Source organism: Leucoraja erinacea, chromosome 3 (assembly GCF_028641065.1).
Source record: "Leucoraja erinacea ecotype New England chromosome 3, Leri_hhj_1, whole genome shotgun sequence".
NCBI classification, from domain to species: domain Eukaryota; kingdom Metazoa; phylum Chordata; class Chondrichthyes; order Rajiformes; family Rajidae; genus Leucoraja; species Leucoraja erinaceus.
Window position 1 is genome coordinate 46,888,161 of NC_073379.1, and position 19,755 is coordinate 46,907,915.

The following is a 19,755-nucleotide window of genomic DNA, read 5'->3' on the forward strand; positions in this document are numbered from 1 at the left end:
GCTGGTCTTTGTGAAGAATCCGTTGGTCCATTCAAGTTGGCTGTTGTGAGTAGTTCCGAAGGGGTTTCCACTGAAAATCAAAATATACTGAAAATCTTAAGTGAAATGTAATCTAGAAACATTCAGCAGGTCAGATAGATTTTTAACAGATGAGTTGCAGAATTTTTTTCAAAACTTTTTGCCCCGAGGTATTTAAATCGCAAACCTTCTGAAAGACCAGGATATGCTGACAGATGGTTTCAGTACATCCGTCACCTTGTTCCATACCCTGTGAAGTACTGTTCCTGTGCTGCCTCTCTGTTCCTGTGCCAATTCAACATGGCAAAGAATTGAAGAACCCATTCATTTGAATGTGGACCTAAAATACAAACAGAAAATGCTGAAAATACTCACATTCAGCCCGCTTCTTTAGGTTTAGGTTTAGTTTAAGGTTTTTATGGTCGCGTGTGCTGAGGTGCAGAGGAAACCATTGTTTTGCTTGTTATCTGTAACAAAATATAAGTAAGATTCAATGTCAAAACAATGAATGCAGAAATAACATTTTTGAGAGTACAAATGGTGTTGAATGTTGAGCTGTAATCGATGAACAGCATTCTTACGTAAGTGTCTCTGTTGTCGAGGTGGGAGAGGGCGGAGTGAAGTGCCGTTGAGATGGCATCCTCCGTACTCCTGTTTTTGCGGTAGGCAAACTGATAGGGATCCAGTGTGGGGGGTAGGCAGCTTTTGAGGTGTGCCAGGACCAGCCTCTCAAAGCACTTGGTGATGATGGGGGTAAGTGCAACTGGGCGGAAGTCTTTGAGGCTTGCCGCAGTGGAGTGTTTTGGCACTGGCACGATGGAGGTGGTTTTAAGAGGTGGCGAGACCGACGTCGGGCAGAGCTACAGTGGTGGGTGACTGCATTGTCCGAGGTGCGGACTGGAGATTCTGCAGCAGCAGGTGAGATGCGTGGATGGTCTGTTGCCTCCCTGGTGCCAGGGTTCAAGATGTCACAAACCAAATTTAGAACATCCTCGAGAGGGAAGGTGAACAGCTGGCAGTAATTGTGCACGTGGGCACAAACGACATTGGGAAGAAGAGGAAGGAGGCTCTGCAACGCGAGTTTAGACAATAGACAATAGATACAGGAGTAGGCCATTCAGCCCTTCGAGCCAGCACTGCCATTCAATGTGATCATGGGTGATCATCCCCAATCAGTACCCCATTTATCCTTTTCCCCATATTCCCTGACTCCGCTATCTTTAAGAGCCCTATCTAGCTCTCTCTTGAAAGTATCCAGAGGACCGGCCTCCTCCACCCGCTAAGGCAGAAAGTTCCGCAGAATCACAACTCTCTGTGTGAAAAAGTGTTTCCTCATCTCCGTTTTAAATGGCTTACCCCTTGTTCTAAACTGTTGCCTCTGGTTCTGGACTCCCCTAACATCGGAAACATTTCCTGCCTCTAGCGTGTCAAAACCCTTTATAATCTTATATGTTTCAATCAGATATCCTCTCATCCTTCTAAAGTCCAGAGTATACAAGACCAGCCGTTATGAGGAGAAGGCAGGAACGGGGTACTGAATGTGGATGATCAGCCATAATCACATTGAATGGCGGTGCTGGTTTGAAGGGACGAATGGCCTACTCCTGCACCTATTTTCTATTGTCTATTGTTTAGCCAAATGGTTCTGTAAGTATAGGAATACTGGGCCTTTGTCCGGTACAAATTAGGCAAAACCCTGAAGTTCCTCATTGTCTATTTTCTACAATGTTGTACGGCAGCTAATGTCTTTCTTGAGGAAACAATACAGCATTTTCTTGAGAGGATTATGACCTATTCAAAATTTATTATTATAGAAGATTAAAACGGATTGAGCACCCTCATTATTTATCAATCACAATAGCTGAAATAAAATGATACATTATCGCATTTGACCTAATTTCACCAGAAGACTGGTTTATCAGAAAAATAATACCAAACCAAGAAGTCACAGGTTCTTGCATGATGTGCATTGTGCAGATAGAATAACTGATCATTTTAGCAAGCATACATTTTTTTTCAAAACGCAGATGCTTGAAATCTAAAATAGCAGTAAGTGCTGGAAAACTCAGCAGGTCAGGCTGCAACTGTGGGAAGAGAAACAGAGTTAGAAGTTCATTTTGCAGAGATAGAAACAAGGAACTGCAGATGCTGCTTTGCAAAAAAAGGCACAAAGTGCTGGAGTAACTCAGCATGTAAGGCAGCATTTCTGGAGAACATGGATAGGTGATGTTTTGGGTTGGGATATGTTTTCAGACTGTCGGGTGGGTGATTCTTTCTTTCCCTTCCTGTTATTGAAGTGCAACAGTAAAAGGAGGTTTCAGCCACATTCTCCTACATTTTTCAATAGTATACAAAAGTGGATTTCATGTTTGAATAGTGGAAACAAGGAACTGCAGATGCTAGTTATTATACAAGAGGGCACAAAGTGCTGGAGTAACTCAATGGGTCAAGCAGTATCTTTGGAGGACATGGATAGGTGATATTTTGAGTCGGGACCCTTCTGCAGCCTGCAGTGTGAAGAAGGGTTCTGACTTGAAATTTCACCAATCCATATTCTCCAGAGATGGTGTCTTACCCGCTGAGCCACTCAAGCACTTTGTGTCATTTTGAGGTTTAATGCTTACTGCTGTGTTTCATCTGAGAGGCACATACCCTGGTTAATGCAACAATGGAATGGGTAATGAAATTTCACCTCCAGATTGTGAAACAAATTGAAACAAGTCATACCTGTGTTAAACATGAAGGCCAAACTAACAGTAGCAGCCAACTAACCATGTTTTCATTCCTCTGCTTGTGAGGATAAACTAGACTGTAAACTAACATTTTACGGGAAAAATAAACAACGGAAATCACATGAGGGAAAAAGTAGTTTTATCCAAACAGACATTATAACAATCTGCAGCATATATTTACACAATATAATGCATATATATAATTTTATACAAGCTGTATTATGCTGTAGTAACTAGTATATTGCTGAAGAAGAGCAGAGGGATTTATGAGTGCAGGTACATTGTTCCTTGAAAATGACATCACAGGTTGGTGGGGTGGTAGAGAAGGCTTCCAGCATGTTGGCCTTCATCAATCAGGGTATTGAGTATAGAAGTTGGGATGTTCTGTTACTATAAGACATTGGTGAGGCTGCATTTTGAGTCATTTTGGTCACCCTCCTAAAGGAAGGATGTTAAGCTGGAAAGATTGCAATGAAGATTTATGAGGATGGTGCCAGGACTTGAGGACCTGAACTATCGGGAGAAGTTGGGCATTGAAATACTTTGTTTTTTTGGGGCACAGGACAATGAGGGGTGATTTTATGGAGGTGTGTAAGGTCATGAGGGGAATAGATAAGGTGAATGCACACAGTCTTTTACCCAGGGAAGGGAATCAAGAACCAGAGAAGGGAAATATTTAATAGGAACCTGATGGACAACTTTTTCTCGCAGAAGGTGGTGAGTATAAAAATCAAGCTTCCAGAGGAAGTTGCTAAGTACTATAACAGTATTTAAATACATTTAGGTAGGTACATGGATAGAAATATGTAGAGGGATAAGGCCAAATGCGGCAGGTGTGACTAGTGTAGATGGGGCATCTTGGTTTGCATGGGAAAGGTGTGTCGAAGGACCTGGTTCCATATTGTATGTCTCTGTGATATGAAGTACTTCAACACATGTCCAAATTGAAATGGGGGAAATAGTGTTCAAATATTGTCTGTTAAACCATCAGTGTGGCTTAATATAAGGACAGCATCAGATAATTATGTTGATTCAAATGTCCTAAACAAAGATATTAAGAACACTGAAATTAAAGTACCATGTCAACATATGCTAATTACAAAGTAGATTGTCAACAAAATAAAAAAAGCTGACATGACTCATTTGCTGGTGAACAAATCCAAGGTAAATTGTGGAATGATTTATATCTCAATCTACAGGTATCATGGGAAGGGAGGATGTGTCTTTGAAGTTTTAGTTTGTGTTCAGATTCTGGAAGCCCTGTATCAAAGAGTTGACTCCTGCTGTTTACTGTCTGATAGCAGATGCTCAAACCTAGCTCCTGAAGTCTGTTTCCAGGCAATTGAAACTTGATTTAGCAGCATAAATCGCAAAGGATCGGCCATGGTTGGTCCAAGTAATATAAGTTGCAGCGGCAGATATAAATTGTGTCTGATCAAGTTAGATATGTTATTTTGAAGAATTCGGGCAGAGAATGGTTAATCTTTCCTGGCTGAGAAAGAAAAAGCCACGGTTGATTCTTCTACCAATCAAACTTGTTAGGTTTAATCATTCAAAAGAGAAAAATTATGAATATTCATATGAACGTGATTTTTGTCAGGGACGTGGCCAATATTCCTACACGTTATTTTGCATCACATGTCTCATTTTGAAGTGATTGAGAAGGTTACGCTTTCACTGGCCATGAAGAGATTGGCTAATGGTGCTGGATTAGAGACAGCTATCCAATCTTTTCTCTTTACCCCCCTCAGTAAGCTGTTAGCTTTTTAGCTCATCACATCTTCACTCTCTGTGGCTGAGATTGACAGCTCAGCAGAGTTTGGAATTGAACTGGTGCTCCTCCACACCATGTTGCCGTATGTCACTGCAGCAATCCACATCAGGTTTCATTGCCAAACAGCTGTTGCTTTCTTGGAGGACATAACCATGGGGGGACAAGGAAATAGGAATGAGGAACACTGTGTTTTATGCAGTTGTTTGGATATTTGCAACATTATCATTGATGGTATGGACTGACTGATTGCTTTTGTGCAGTAAGATAACGAACAAGCAAATCAGTATCATGCAGAAATTCACATTCATACGTCTTTCATATAAGAAAAATGCCCCAAGATTCTTCACGGGAATACAGTCAAACAAAACAAAGTTTGGTGCTAAGCCTTACAAAGGTAAGTGACCAAAAGCTGGACATGTTTTTAAGAGAATTTTAAAGAAGGAAAGAGAAAGGTAGCAAAGATGGAGAAGAAAGCTGGAAGAGAGGAGTAACAGGGCAAAGCCAGGCAGGTAATAGGTTATTACCAGTGAGAGGGGCAGCTGTTTGGACAAAAGCCAGAAATGAAAAGACAAAACATGTGAGACAAAAGACTTGACAAAAGGTAGAAGTTGCAATTAATGAAGCCTGAGGAAGGGACGTTACTGGGAGGGGAGAGGAGAAATAAAAGGAGGGAGAAAAGGGGGAAAAGTGGGTGGGCATTGGTGGGAAGAAGGGAGGGGGGTGTTTAGTCACCTGAAACTGGAGAATTCAATGTTTGCACTACACAAAAGGCTGGAGTAACTCAATGGATCAGGCAGCATCTCTGAAGCCTTATTACTTGCTCCTCCCATAACCTTGCTAATCATTGCCCCAAGTATCTATTCAATTCCATTTAGAAATCTAATTAGTCTGTCCCACTTAGGCGATTTTTTAGCGGACTGCTGGCGACTGTTAAGTTGCCAGCAGTGGCCTGAAAACCGGAAACTAGACCAACTGACAGAGTGGAACACACACACACACACACACATCGCTTCCTTCACCAGCCCGTGTGATTTTTTTAGACAGCACTCCCCCCGGCCCTAGGTGCAAGGCTAAGGTGATACAGATACACACCGCGATGAACAGGAAGGTTGGCGCTGTAAAAAGATGCCTAAAGTGCAGTGTGCATTGTCTTTTAAAGGAGGGGTGGAGAGGTGGGTGGAGAAGGAGTGGGGACAACTTTTAAGAAGCCAGAGATACACTGTTGTGAAGCTTGCCGAACATTTAACATTACCGGTCGGTTATCCTTGGTTCTGAAAACTACTGCTTACATTTTTTTTTCCAAATCAGCCAATGAAATTCACCGGTCAGCACCGGCTACAACCCACGAGAATTTCCTAGAACCTTCGACCTCCTGGCGACCCACCTACGGCTCGAGAATTCTCGCTACTCTCCATGGCGGCTTCATTCTAGTCTCCGCTAATTTTTCAACATGTTGAAAAATTCATGGTGACCATAATGAGGCCGCGACTAGTTCCCAGAATACGGGAACTCCTCACGACCATGAAGGCAACTCCCCGGCAACCACCCACGAACATGTGGCGACTGTATAATCTCCTGCAATCGCCTAAAAAGTCGCCTAAGTGGGACAGGCCCTTAAAGCTAATTCTATTTCTACCAGATCTACCAGCAGACACAAAATGTTGGAGTAACTCAGCGGGTCAGGCAGCATCTCTGCAGAGAACGAATGGGTGACGTTTCAGGTCTACAGTAGTTAGGTTCAGATTCAGGCAGATCTATCAGATCTACAATCAGTTAGGTTCAGATCCAGGCAGAGAACATTTGTTTAATTTGACATCATGCTTGGCACAAGCTTTCGAGGCAGAAGGGACCGTTTTTGTGTTTGTTCTGTCCTGTTACTCACTTTCACCACAATTTTACTATCCAACACTGTAAGTCCGCTTCCCTTGGTCATTAATATAATGTGAACAGCTTCCAATGAACCATATTTTCAATGCATTCTTGAGTGGTAGTAGTATTACATAAATGCAATATAAAAACCAAGAAACATTTGGTAGGTCAGTCAGCATCTATTGGAAGAGCAACTGAGTTAACACTTCAGATCAAAAACCATGCAACAGAGGTTTGAACTTTCTGGAGCAAGTGCCAACCCAGTGCTGGGAATTTGTGCTCTGTTAGACTTCTATATTATATTTAACTCACTTCAGTCCTGAACACCAGTCTCCAACTACACCTTACCCACCACAACTGTGCAGGCCTTAATTCCTCAATTTTTTCCTGATCCCATGGCTAAAATCCAAGGCACTTGAGGATAGGTGATAAGTGATAACACATCCTCCACAATGATTCTCAACATGAGTGCCCCACAATGATGCGCTCTCAGCTCCTGCTATACACTCAAGATTGGGTGGCCACGTTTGGCACAGGCCTTTCGAGGTAGAAGGGCCTGTTTTTGTGTTTGTTCTGTCCTCCATCTACAAGCTCACCAATGACACAACCGTGGTGGGCTGGATCACGAACACTGACGAGATGGAGTAAAGCAAGGAGATAGAGAGCTTAGAAACCTGGTGTTTGGACAACAAATCTTACCTCAGTGTCAGCAAGATTAAATAACACATTATCAATTTCAGAAAGCATGGTGGAATACATGCCACAAACAGTATCAATATAGATATAATTTGCTCTCAGCAACATTTCTGCCCATTCCTTGGAAAGAGCACATGGCATTAATCTAGGTTATTCATATGGTTCTTAAAGGTATGTATACTGTCAGAATATTTGACACAAAGATGAAACCACGATCATTGGTCCCTTGTTGGCAGATGTATGTTCTCACTGTCACAGTTCTGCAGTTCAAAATAATTGCACCAGCTCTGAATGTTTCCAACAAGTGCATGAAGTGGTGGAAGTCAATTGGCAAGTGTGCATTTAATGTCAATGAAGCTTTGATGTATTGGTATTGCATTAATATTGTCACGTGGACCAAGCTATAGTGATAAACTGTTTGGCATCTTATCCAAGCAAATAATACCAAACATGAGTAAATACGGTACGGAAAAAGAGAAAATGAACAGATTCCAGAATATGTGTGTTCAGCTACAGAGAAAATTTAATGTAAAAAGTGCAAGGACCACAACGAGGTAGATTTGAAACTGGAAAATTCATCCCTGGCATATTGGAGGCTCGTTCAAAGCTAGATCTTTAGTTGCAGCACACCTGGCACAACATGTTTGTACATTTGAAATTGAGGGGTAGGAATCTGTTCTCATATAAAGTTTCATGTCAACCACATAAACTCCACAACGGAAGCATTATTTTTTATAGACTGTTCATTATTGATCTGGACATTTGCCTTTTGATGTATGATCTAAGAATTGTTTCAGAATATTTTAGGATCTGAGAATTAGAGTATCACACAGGTTGACCAAAAGATGAACACAATGCTCAGATTCACTAAGACAATGTTTGCAATCAACGTGAACTATGGAAATAATTTTGCCTTGGCCTTATCCTACAGATTTAACAGAAAATTAGTTAGGCTTGTAATTAAATTGCTCTTCAACATTGTGGGATCTAAAATGATAATATGCCTGATTTTTGCTTTTGTAAACCAATAATTTACTTTGTATCCCTGACTAAAAACTGTCCTACAATCAGCTGAGCAAGCTGGGGAGGGTAGTATATATTAAATTCCAGTAGAAAAGAAAACTGCAAAACCTCCTCAGCATGCAGAACAACTGGGACGGAAGGCGGAGAGCAGATTTTTTATAATCTATTTCTTTCCCTTTCTGTGGAAAGATTACACTAGTGCAACAGATTCCCTGTCCAGGGAGCTACAATCATCAAACACAGGGGAAATTGATTTCAGGCTTAGAAGGGATGATTTGGTGATCATCCAAGAGAGGCGAGAGAGGGAGATACAGATTTGGTAGACTCTTCCCTTGGCCTAATCCTATAATCCTCTGCTCTAAATACATGTCACATAATAATGAAGCAGATGTAACAAACAAATGTGTGAAGAACATGAGGTTTCTTGTCTTTTCATTTGTGAACTTGTCAAATATGTGAAAAAGTGAAGGCACCAAATCATGGAGGGAGAATCAGATGGTTGTGCTCCACTCAAAATTGTAAGTGACAGACCAAATGTAAGCCACCTCTCTGTTAACGATTAAAGGAGCAAAGATGCAGCAGTTTAATAGCCCCTCCTTCCTTGCACCTGATGATTGATTGATTTCTTCATATTGTCGCTCCTGATCTTGCACTAACTCCCCAAGATAGCTGTGTCGGGCATTGGAGGAAGGGATGACCAGTGGCAAAGGTTCCACATTTAGAATACCTGAGAAAATCCTTGTCTTGAGATTTACAGCACATTTGATTGGAATTGTGCAAAGGATGTGTACGCTACAGTGAATGGCAGAGGGGCAGCAGAAGGACTAATCTGCAATGAACTGCATTGGTGTGTCATTGTGATATGACGTTCTATTTCCAATTGTAGAGTGAAGTCAGAGAGAACTAGCATATCAATGAAAATATTGAGTGGGCTTAATCTCCTGCCTTCCTTAGAATGAAATAGAACTGAGCACATAAAGCATTCAAAGATTTCCGTTCAAAAAAAACAGGAGGCAGAATACTTTTGTAATAGAAAATCACTTGATGCTTCTCAATTTTGAAAGCGATTAGCAGTTAGGCATTATCGCATTTTCATGTTCACAAGTTATAAGTGCAGAATGAGATCATTTGGCACATCAAGTCTGCTCCACCATTCAATCATGGCGGATTTATATTTCCCTCTCAACCCCATTCTCTTGCCTTCTCTCTATAACCCCTCACACCATAACTGATGAAGAATCGGTCAATCTCCACCTTAAAAATATCTATTGACACCCTCCACAGCCTTCTGTTCAGAGACCATTGTTAATTTTGCATTAGCATGTAGTAAGTGTTCTCAGACTATTTGATTATTATGAGGCATTTATGGTGCAGTAATGGCCACCTTAAGGGCCTGTCCCACAGGCGACTTTTTAGGCGAGTGCAGGAGACTCTGCGCTCGCCACATGGTCGCCACATGTTCGCTGGTGGTCTCTGGTAAGTTTCCTTCATGGTCGTGAGGAGTTCTCGCATTCTGGGAACTAGTCGTGGCCGCAGTATAGTCGCCACAAATGTTTCAACATGTTGAACATTTTCTGCGACCAAAAATTGGTCGCCATGGAGAAAATCGATACTTTTGTAGTCGTAGGTGCAGTTGTAGTAGGGTCGCCATGTAGTTATAGGTAGTCGAGCTAGTCGTAGGTAGTTTTAGTTTGTTTGTGTGTGTTCCACTCTGACACTCGCCATTCCAGTTCCTGATTTTTCAGCGAGTGCCGCAAACTTGACAGTCGCCGGCAGTCCACTGAAAAATCACCCAAGTGGGACAGGCCCTTTATTTGGAGCAGCAGGAGATCATTTCACAAAGGACACAAGTAGAAACTGAGCCTGCTTCTCCCTTGGCCATCTCAATCTAAGAGCAAAGCATTCAACAGCAGAATTCCTGCAATTGGCTCGGCTCATTACAGAGCTCATTACACAGAATGCACCTTCATATCAATATGGTTCTTCTACACTTTCAGATAAATCATGGAACCACTGAATATCATTCAAATATCATTAATTTTAAATAAAATCTCACTATGTGTTTGTCGATTATGTCTCGGCATCCATATCTCCTCTGAGCCTTTTCTATTTTCCCTATTGGTCTGCCAAAGATCAGATGAGATATAAATCGTGGCATATAGATATTATCTCTTCTGGTGTTGCCATTTTGGACTTCAAATGGCAACCTATGTATCAACTGGAAGCAACTGATGAGCCCTGAGAAAATAAATGTGGAATAGACATTTTATTTTGTGGAAGAATCTAAAACAGGGATTGCACACTGAACGTTAGGATTTTTTTCTTCAATTGGGGGATTGCAAGCTTTCAGACCTTTCTTCCTTAAACAGCAATGAAAATACAGTCTTTGAATATTTTTAAAGCACAAGTAGAATATTTTTTGAAATGCAAAAAAGTGAATTTGGAGATGAAGTTTCAAACAGATCAGCGATGATCTTATTAACTGGCAGTGCATGTTAGTGTAGTTTGGAGATACATTGCGTAAATAGGCCCTGTGGCCCACCGAGTCCACACCGATCAGCGATCCCCGCACTAACACTATCCTACACACTCTAGGGATAATTTACACTTATACCAAGACCAATTAACCTGCAAACCTGCACATCTTTAGAGTGTGGGAGGAAACTGAAGATCTCGGAGAAAAGCCACGCGGTCACGCGGAGAACATACAAACTCTGTACAGACAGCAGCCATAGTCGGGATCAAGCCCGGGTTTCTGGTGCTGCAAGCACTGTAAGGCAGCTAACTCTACTGCTGCTCCACGGTGCCGCCCATGAGGCCTGTTCCTACTCTTAATTCTAAACAATATTTCATTATCCAATGTTTTTGAGGTTTCACACTGAGTAATCTAACTATTGGTCCTCAAAGGACCCACCGGAAATCTCCTGCAATATTATCACATTATCACAATAACTCTACTTGTCCCCACGAATAGCTTCTAATCGCACATTACATTTTTTTTTTACAAACTATGACTGGCCTGGATGCTCTGGATGAACTGGATGGACTGAAGAGTTTCTCATCTTTTCGATGATCTCGCTGCTTGCTAGTATTATTCAACACTGATAGCTCTCCAGTTACATATGCTGTAAATGAAGACCAGTTCTCAAAACTGAACTTAAGTTCCTGCAAGCAATAGAATCTTGAATCTAATTTTCTGTTCCTATGTCATATCTTTTAATACTTTTCCCCAACAATAGTCTGTAAATCTGAAATGTATTAAATTGTGCAAATTTCTGAAACTTGTGTCATAGAATAGTGCAGCATAGGGACAGACCCTTTGGCCAACTATGTCCAAGCTGTGCATTATACTAATCTCCTCTGCCTGCACGTGATTCATATTCCTCCATTCCCTGCATATCCATGTGCCCATCTGAAAGCCTTTGTCGTTCCCTGCATATCCATGTGCCCATCTGAAAGCCTTTGTCAAATGTTATTTCCCAATGAACCCATAATTTTGAATTTAGTTAATGAAAGAAATATATAAATCATTCTTTCATAATTTCTAACCCACTGTGCAAAATAATGCATTTTCACTAATTAAGAGGAGTAGCAAAATGTGGGTTTGGGATTTGGAAAGTGGTTAAATCACGTAGCTTCATACTAAAATTGAACAGATTGTTTAGTGCAGGGTGGGAGTGGAACCTAGGCAGATGGCTTGGGTGGGTGTTAAGGAGGAATTATATCAGTATTAGAGTATCTGTTCCTGTTGAAACAAAGCACAGTTTTAATATGCTTCCATTAACCGAATGCAGAGGCGTTAGTTGTAACTTTAATTTTTGATGGCTGGATAGGCACATCTCCTGGATATGTAAACTGAGGGAAGAACATCAACTATAATTTGCAAAGAATGTTTAACTTAATTATGAGGTATATTTTTTTGTGGGGGATTTTGTCATTACATATTTAAAAGATGTAAGTTGATACATTTCTCGGATATGAACAAATGAGACCAATGCTCATTTGAATCCATAGCGATAACTAGAGCCAGGATTTTTTACATAAATGCTGTGCCTTTTCATGCCTTGTTTGATGATTTCACCAATATAATGCCTTTTTCACGATTGAGTGCCTATTTTGGCCATTTTACCCGGACGGGACGCTGAAGGATGAGAAGCCGAAGCCAAGATACCGAACGGACATCACGCCGAAAAACAGAACGGACACGATACCAAAAGGACATGACGTCGAAAAGCTGCTGAACAGACATGTCGTCTCCGGGGACAGGATTGGTCCACCTTGTCAGTCATCGACAAAGTTCAGCGATTGGTCCAGACTCCCGCGTCCATTCGCCTGCATGTCCGATCGGTATCTTGGCTGTTCGGCGTGATGTCCGTTCGGCATCTTGGCTTTGGCTTCTGTAGCTTGTTTCTGGTATGCACCAGTGATCTCAGCTGAGGTAGAAAGACATTTTTCACAACTGAAGCGTATTACGTCTGACAGATGGCAGTTTGATAAACACCTGATAATTTGAAAAAAAATGCTAGTAATTATGTGCAACCAGCCAACTTTGGTCATTTAATGTAGTTACCTTTATATTATCATTTTTAACCATATTTTGGTGGTGGAAACATGCCTTTATGCCTTTTTTTGTCTATAAATGCCTTTTTCGTGCCTTTTTTGTAATTTTATTATGCCTATATGCCTGCCTATTTCAGAGTTTTTTAGTGCCTAAACATCCTGGCTCTAGTGATAACTCAATTCATAAGAAAACAAAAATCATTTTTCTGAAGAAGCAGCAAAGTGCAAAATCTCCCAGTTAACAGTGCGTGCCTGTAATTTTCAATGATAGATGGCAGAAAAATATTTATTTTCCAACATATATTCCATTAATATGATTTTTATTATGTTTCCTCCAACTAACATTATCAATATAATGATTGAGGGAATCTATACAGTGAAATAACTAATCCTGATTCATCCATGGGTATGTCATGTACCTTTTTAAAATATTTTTTTTGTAGACAGTCAGGAAATCCATAGGTGACTGGTCTGAGATATTCCAAATTATATTTACCAGCACACTACTAGTGGGCAGAGCAACAGTTCTGAACATTTTTTTCATATAATATTTTTCATTTAAATGGAAAAACTCTATCTGTACACCAGATTTGTCATATGAAATTGCTATTTTTATACAGTCATAAGGTCATAAGTAATAAGAGCCGAATTAGGCTATTCAGCCCATCAAGCCTACTCTACCATTCAATCATGGCTGATCTATATCTCCCTCCTAACCCCATTCTCCTGCCTTCTCCCCATAACCCCTGACACCTGTACTAATCAAGAATCTGTCTATCTGCCTTAAAAATAGCCATTCACTTAGCCTCAACAATCTTCTCAACAGCCACCCTCTGACTAAATAAATTCCTCCTCATACCCTTACTAAATGAACACCCTTTAATTCTGAGGCTATGACCTCTAGTCATACTCTGCTCAGCTGATAACATGCACGCTCCTAAACAAAAGTGAGTGGGATATTTGTTATACCGATTGTATTGGGAAGGGTGATTATAGGGTGATGGGTTGTATTTATGACTAAGAGATACTGTATAGTATATGAGGGTTTTTTCTTTTTTTTTCTCTCTTTTTTTGTATGGCTTTGTAAATATTTGATTAGTGTATAAATGTAAATAAATTGGTGTACATATAGCTGCTGGTGTACTTATAGTGTACATATAGCTGCTACATTTGTATAAGATAATTATAAGCAGTTGAATAAGGGGTGGGAATTAATAAGCTTTGGCTTCTTCCTGCTCCTTTTCGGACACATACAATTTCATTTATTTATAGATATTGTTTATGACACTTTATAAATATTCTTGTTTTGTTTTGTGTATGCTTTCACACTTGCTTTTTATTCTTTTATTCTGTTCGAAATAAAGAATTAAATAAATAAATTAAAATTAAATAATAACAGCAATGGGAACAACACTGAACCTGAGGCACACCACTAGTCACAGTCTTCCAGAACGAAAAGCAAGCTTCCACCACCACCCTCTGCTTCCTTTAATGAAGCTATTTTTTTTAATCCAGTCAGCTATTTCTCCTTGGATCCCATGCAATCCAACCTTCCAGAACAGCCTACCATGCGGAACCTTGTCAAATCTCTTGCTGAAATCCATATGCAAGTTGTCTACAGCTCTGCCCTCGTCAATCGTTTTGGTCACGTCTTCTAAAATCTCAACTGCTATTGGTATTGGTTTATTCTTGTCATGTGTACTGAGATACAGCAAAGTTTGTTGAGCTGTTCAGGCAAGTCATACCATACATGAGTACATCAGATGGTGCAAAAGTGAAAAATAAATGCGCATAATCTAGTACGACAAGTGCAGAATAAAGTTTCAGAACATAGTGTTGCAGTGCAGAATATAGAGATTTTCTTCAGCAGAATTTTTGATGCATTTTTTTGAATTTCAATGACAATGTTATCCAAAGGCAAAGACTTCTCTGTGGCAATTACAGAGGATGAGCACATTGTATTTCTTTGAATTGAAGTCCTGATAGTTGGAAACTCCCTGATTCTGTGTGCAGCATGAATGGTGACCAATGACTTTCATTCTTTTTGAAGTTAAAAAGATCCTGCCTTATTTGGGACCATATTTGCAATCTTACTCAAAGACTACAGGCATGATTTATGCGGAAAATGGAAATGTCACACTGCTGCATTAAGAGCTCCTCTACTGTGTTTCGTATAGCCAAACCACAGGCACTGAAACAAACTTTGCACTTCATCATTCTCTACAGGGATTGGAGATTCTTGAAGCGACAAAGGGTTCTTGAAATGGAAACTCCTCTTATTCTTCAATGATAACAATGGAAAATTAAATATGAAGAGGGTTCCAAATAGCTAAAGTTTTTATTCTAATGGTGTTCAGATAAATATGGAACTGCAAGTAGAGAAGAATACAATGTTGTTTCTTAAATAAAATAAGACTTTTGTTGCTCCACATATCCAAATCTGATAGAGTAACCATTGCTGTGAACTTGATAAATTCAAGGGATTAGAATTTCCTCAAGTTCACAACTCGAGTATTTTTTTCTGTTTACATAATGCTGATTCTATATACAATTTTCTTACTTTGTTTTGCCATTTCGTTTTTTGTGTCATATAGTCACAAAGTCGTACCGCTTCAAAACAAGCTCTTTGGACCAACTTTCCCATGCCGACCAAGGTGCTATACTAACCCCACCTGCAAACAATATCCAAAACAATTCAGACAACTGGTTGCTTCTGGATTTTGTGGCATACAAAATGATTAGGGATTTTATTTTTAGGGGAAATGTACTCCCAGATGGACCAGGATTCATTATTTTACTCTGTATAGCTTGTCTCAATAATGTTCATCGGAGGAAGAAGAAACAAATACTTTTGACCCAATATATATTGAAAACAAAATAGGATACATAAATGTTCTTACAACACAAACTAACACCTACTGTTCATTAAAATTGTTGTTCCCCAATTAATTTCCACGAGCATTTGTCGGAAAGTTGCAGCCAATGAAAGACCGCAATATTAGTGTGTTTTCCAAAGACATCTGGAACAGACAACTGTATAATCTGTACTGAAAAATTGTTTATGAATGGCACTGAAACTGAATCAGTCAAAATTAAAAAGATGCATAATCAAATTCGCTGGTGAAAGTAAAACAGATGTGGGAAGATTTGCTCACGAATGGAAAAAATGTATTTTAAATCTCCAGAAAACTGAAGGAATGAAAGTTACATTGCGAAGTTTACCTTTTAATGATAGTACTGTAATTTTACTTGAGTTTTCACAGCATTGAAAAGAGTACTTTGGAATGCACAATTCTGAAAATTGCAGGGGACAAGTTTGGTTCATATTCACAGTAATTTCATATATACAGTCATAATCATAGAGTGATACAGTGTGGAAAATGGCCCTTCAGCCCAACTTGCCCACACCGGCCAACATGTCCCAACTACACTAGTCATACAATATATAATATGCAGTAAAATGTTGAGCCGGAAAATGAGCCACCATTTTTTGTGGAAATCAGAAGAATGGTACAGATTGGAGTTGAATTTTTGGGTTAACCTTTGTTTGCATTAAAAAATGTTTGTGGAGTGATTATTCCTATACATATATTTGATTGAGTGTAATCTAATTTGCAAAATGGAAGGTCATTTACACAGGTTATTTTTCTTTAAATTCTGGACTAATATTTCAAAAAAATGCAATTCACACTTAAAATATATTGGCATTTAAGTAAAATAAACTTTATTTAATGGAAAAAAATGTATATTGCACATCTGCGTTGAACGGTAATTAATGGTAATGTATTCAATTCCATCATCAGGCCTCTACGATGTGAATGAAAAATTCAAACTACATATGGTTTATCACATCATCAGAACTCATTTACTTTAAGCCTATCCATGGTGAAAATGACTAACTAATCTTCACAGTATAATTGAAGAACACAGTGGCAATGGAGAACCCAGCAGGAACCATTTGCACGGAAAGGAGTATGCCAAAAAAAAGGCTTTCCTTCTCATTGTGAAAAGACTGAAGCTGAAAAGAATTTTTATTTTTACCACTAATTTCTAGAATTGGCTGACAAACAACAGTCGGAAACTTGGAGAGTTGCATTTTCTCCTTTTTCTTCCCTCAATGACATTGTCAGTCAAAATGACAAATTCCAATGAAAGGTCAGCGTTCAAATAGCTTTGAATTTGACATCTTGAATTTTCCAGCATTGACACAGATAACTTACTGGAATTGGGATTTTATTTTTTATAATCAAGTCTGAATAGCTTAGAATATAAAACAAGAACAGCAATCTTAACGTAATGCATTCTGACACATTTCCTGTGTAACAAGACAGTCGGTTATATTAATATCACTGATAATACTTTGATATATGAGGTCAGTAAACTTGTTAATGAAGGCAATTTTTGACGTTAATGCTTAACGAGTAACCATAATGATTATTTTTTTTTACCATTGACACACTCCAATTGTATTTGTAAATTCCAGAAATGACACATGCATCAGAAATGAAACTGCAAGAATGAATTAACAAATGTCACCACATCTGCAGGGGTTAAATAATATTACTTTTTGTGCTCACGAAGTTCAAGCATTTTGCATATAACACCCAAACCCCCTGCAAGGGTGGAACATATCTTATTGGTCAATCCAGTTTTTTTTTAAATTTCATGGGCATGCAAGATACAGCTAAGAAAATGCAGAAGCAACCGATCATGCTGGTGAGCGGGTATGACACAAAAGCACTTTGAGGTGCAGGGTTCATAAGTATATGACTAACAATTTTGTAGTGGAAAAGGACAGGGAGATGTAAATGAAAATTAAAATTACATAGATGCTGAAATTCTGAAACAAAAAACATTGGACACTGGAAACACTGAGCAGGTCAGAAGGCATCCGTGGATAGAGAAATAGAGCTAACATTTCAGGCTCCAATGAATTTGACCAGAAACATTAGCTCTATTTCTCTTTCCAGAATGCTACTTGACCTGTGTGGAAAAGAACTGCAGATGTTGGTTTACACTGAAGATAGACACAAAGTGCTGTACTAACTCAGTGCTGTATCTCTGAAGAAAAGGGATGGGTGGTGTTTCGGGTCGGGTCCCTTCTTTGGAATCAGTGATCTGAAACGTCACCCATTCTCTTTCTCCAGGGATGCTACTTGACCTGTGGAGTATTTGCAGCATTTCCTGTTCCTGTTTCAAGTAGATGTGAAGACTAAAAAGATGTTGTGGGTGATAAAAAATCTTCAATACGATGTGAAAACGAGAGCATTTGTTAAAGATTAAAGTCTGGTCCAAGGTCACTGAACGGCCTGAGATGGCCGTATCTTGTAACCCAGAGGTGTTGTGTTCACTTTAATGTTGGATATACTTTCAACAAATGTTATTGTGAGATCTGATGGTAGTTGTTCTTTGCATTCCACATATCTGCTGGGCTGAACATCCTGGACATTTTCGGATTTGCATAGCTTTAGTATTAATTTAGCTTTAGATTATTTGTTTGCTTCCTCGATTGTGATTTCACAAAAGGTGCACACAGTTTGATGTTAAATGGCACTAACTATGAAAAAATATTCAGTCACTTTACATACACATCTGATGAAACTCACCCTAGAGCCGCACCCACTAGGGGGCATGCAGTTGTGCTCCTGTATCACACTGCAAGGGAAGGGTTCAAACCCTTACATCAATCTGATAAAACTCCCCAGCTTCATCAGCAATGCTGTAATGGTGTGATTATGCTGTGATTCTGCACCAAGGCAGGTTAGTAATCAAACCTAGTCTAAAGATGGGACTCCATTCCTTCGCTCCAGAGATGCAGCCTGTCTTGCTGAGTTACTCCAACTTTTTGTGTCTTTCTTTGGTTTAAACCGGCATCTGCAGTTCCTTCCTACACATGATGATCAAATCGGTCAGGTGCGTCACAGCCTGAATTGAAGTTGTTCTTTGTCGATAAATAAACAAGATCAGTATCCTACCCCAGGTCCTCTCTAGATTACAACAGGATTCTGTTCCTGAGGTCTATTCATAAACTGAACTGTTTGGAGGTTTAAAATGTGGCTGCCCGGCAATATAATTAAGCAAATGTATAGGCCAAACAAGGGCAACATGCAGTTCAATCAAGAAGTTTAACTCAACCATTCAGGTATTGGCACAAATGTATTGCCCACCGAGCAGAAGATGCCTGCAACCCTGCAGTAACTGACAAAATCATCATACTACTTTCCCAAACTCTGTTTGTATGGGCTGTCTAGAAGTCAGGTATTCATCACCTGGAGAGGACCTGTAACAGTTGGGAAAAATAGTTTAAAAAAATTATCTATTTAAATTTATTGACGGCTGAAAACTTTAAATTATTGCTTTTGCATTGTGGATGTTTGCTGAAAGTTATTTTTTACTAAATAATGAACAATTTACTTATTCCAATGCTAGAACAGAACTGACAGACATCATTGAAATCTAGTGATGCCAATGGTGTAAACTGCTGTTCTCCATTAATTAAGGAATCCATGATTATATTGACCAGATTGCCATATAGTGTGGTATGTTCACAGTGACTTCACTCATTAAAAATGTAGTGGGATACATTGTCCTTTCAGAAGGATATATAGATAATTTTACCAGGGCATCATTCTATTGGCATGCAGATGAAAGAATCACCATCCACTTTTGAAGCTCTCACTTTTTCAGTTATTAACTGTTATCAATTCAACAAAAAAAAGCTTTAAGAAAAATATAAATGGAAGCTGACAAAAGAAATGACTTAAAGTTAAGAAATTAGAAAGAAAATGGCTCAAGCAAGTCCTCACCATTGTTAGTTTGTGTGCATGATCTTGTCTTATTCTTACCATATAACCATATAACCATATAACAATTACAGCACGGAAACAGGCCATCTCGGCCCTACAAGTCCGTGCCGAACAACTTTTTTTCCCCTTAGTCCCACCTGCCTGCACTCATACCATAACCCTCCATTCCCTTCTCATCCATATGGCTATCCAATTTATTTTTAAATGATACCAATGAACCTGCCTCCACCACTTCCACTGGAAGCTCATTCCACACCGCTACCACTCTCTGAGTAAA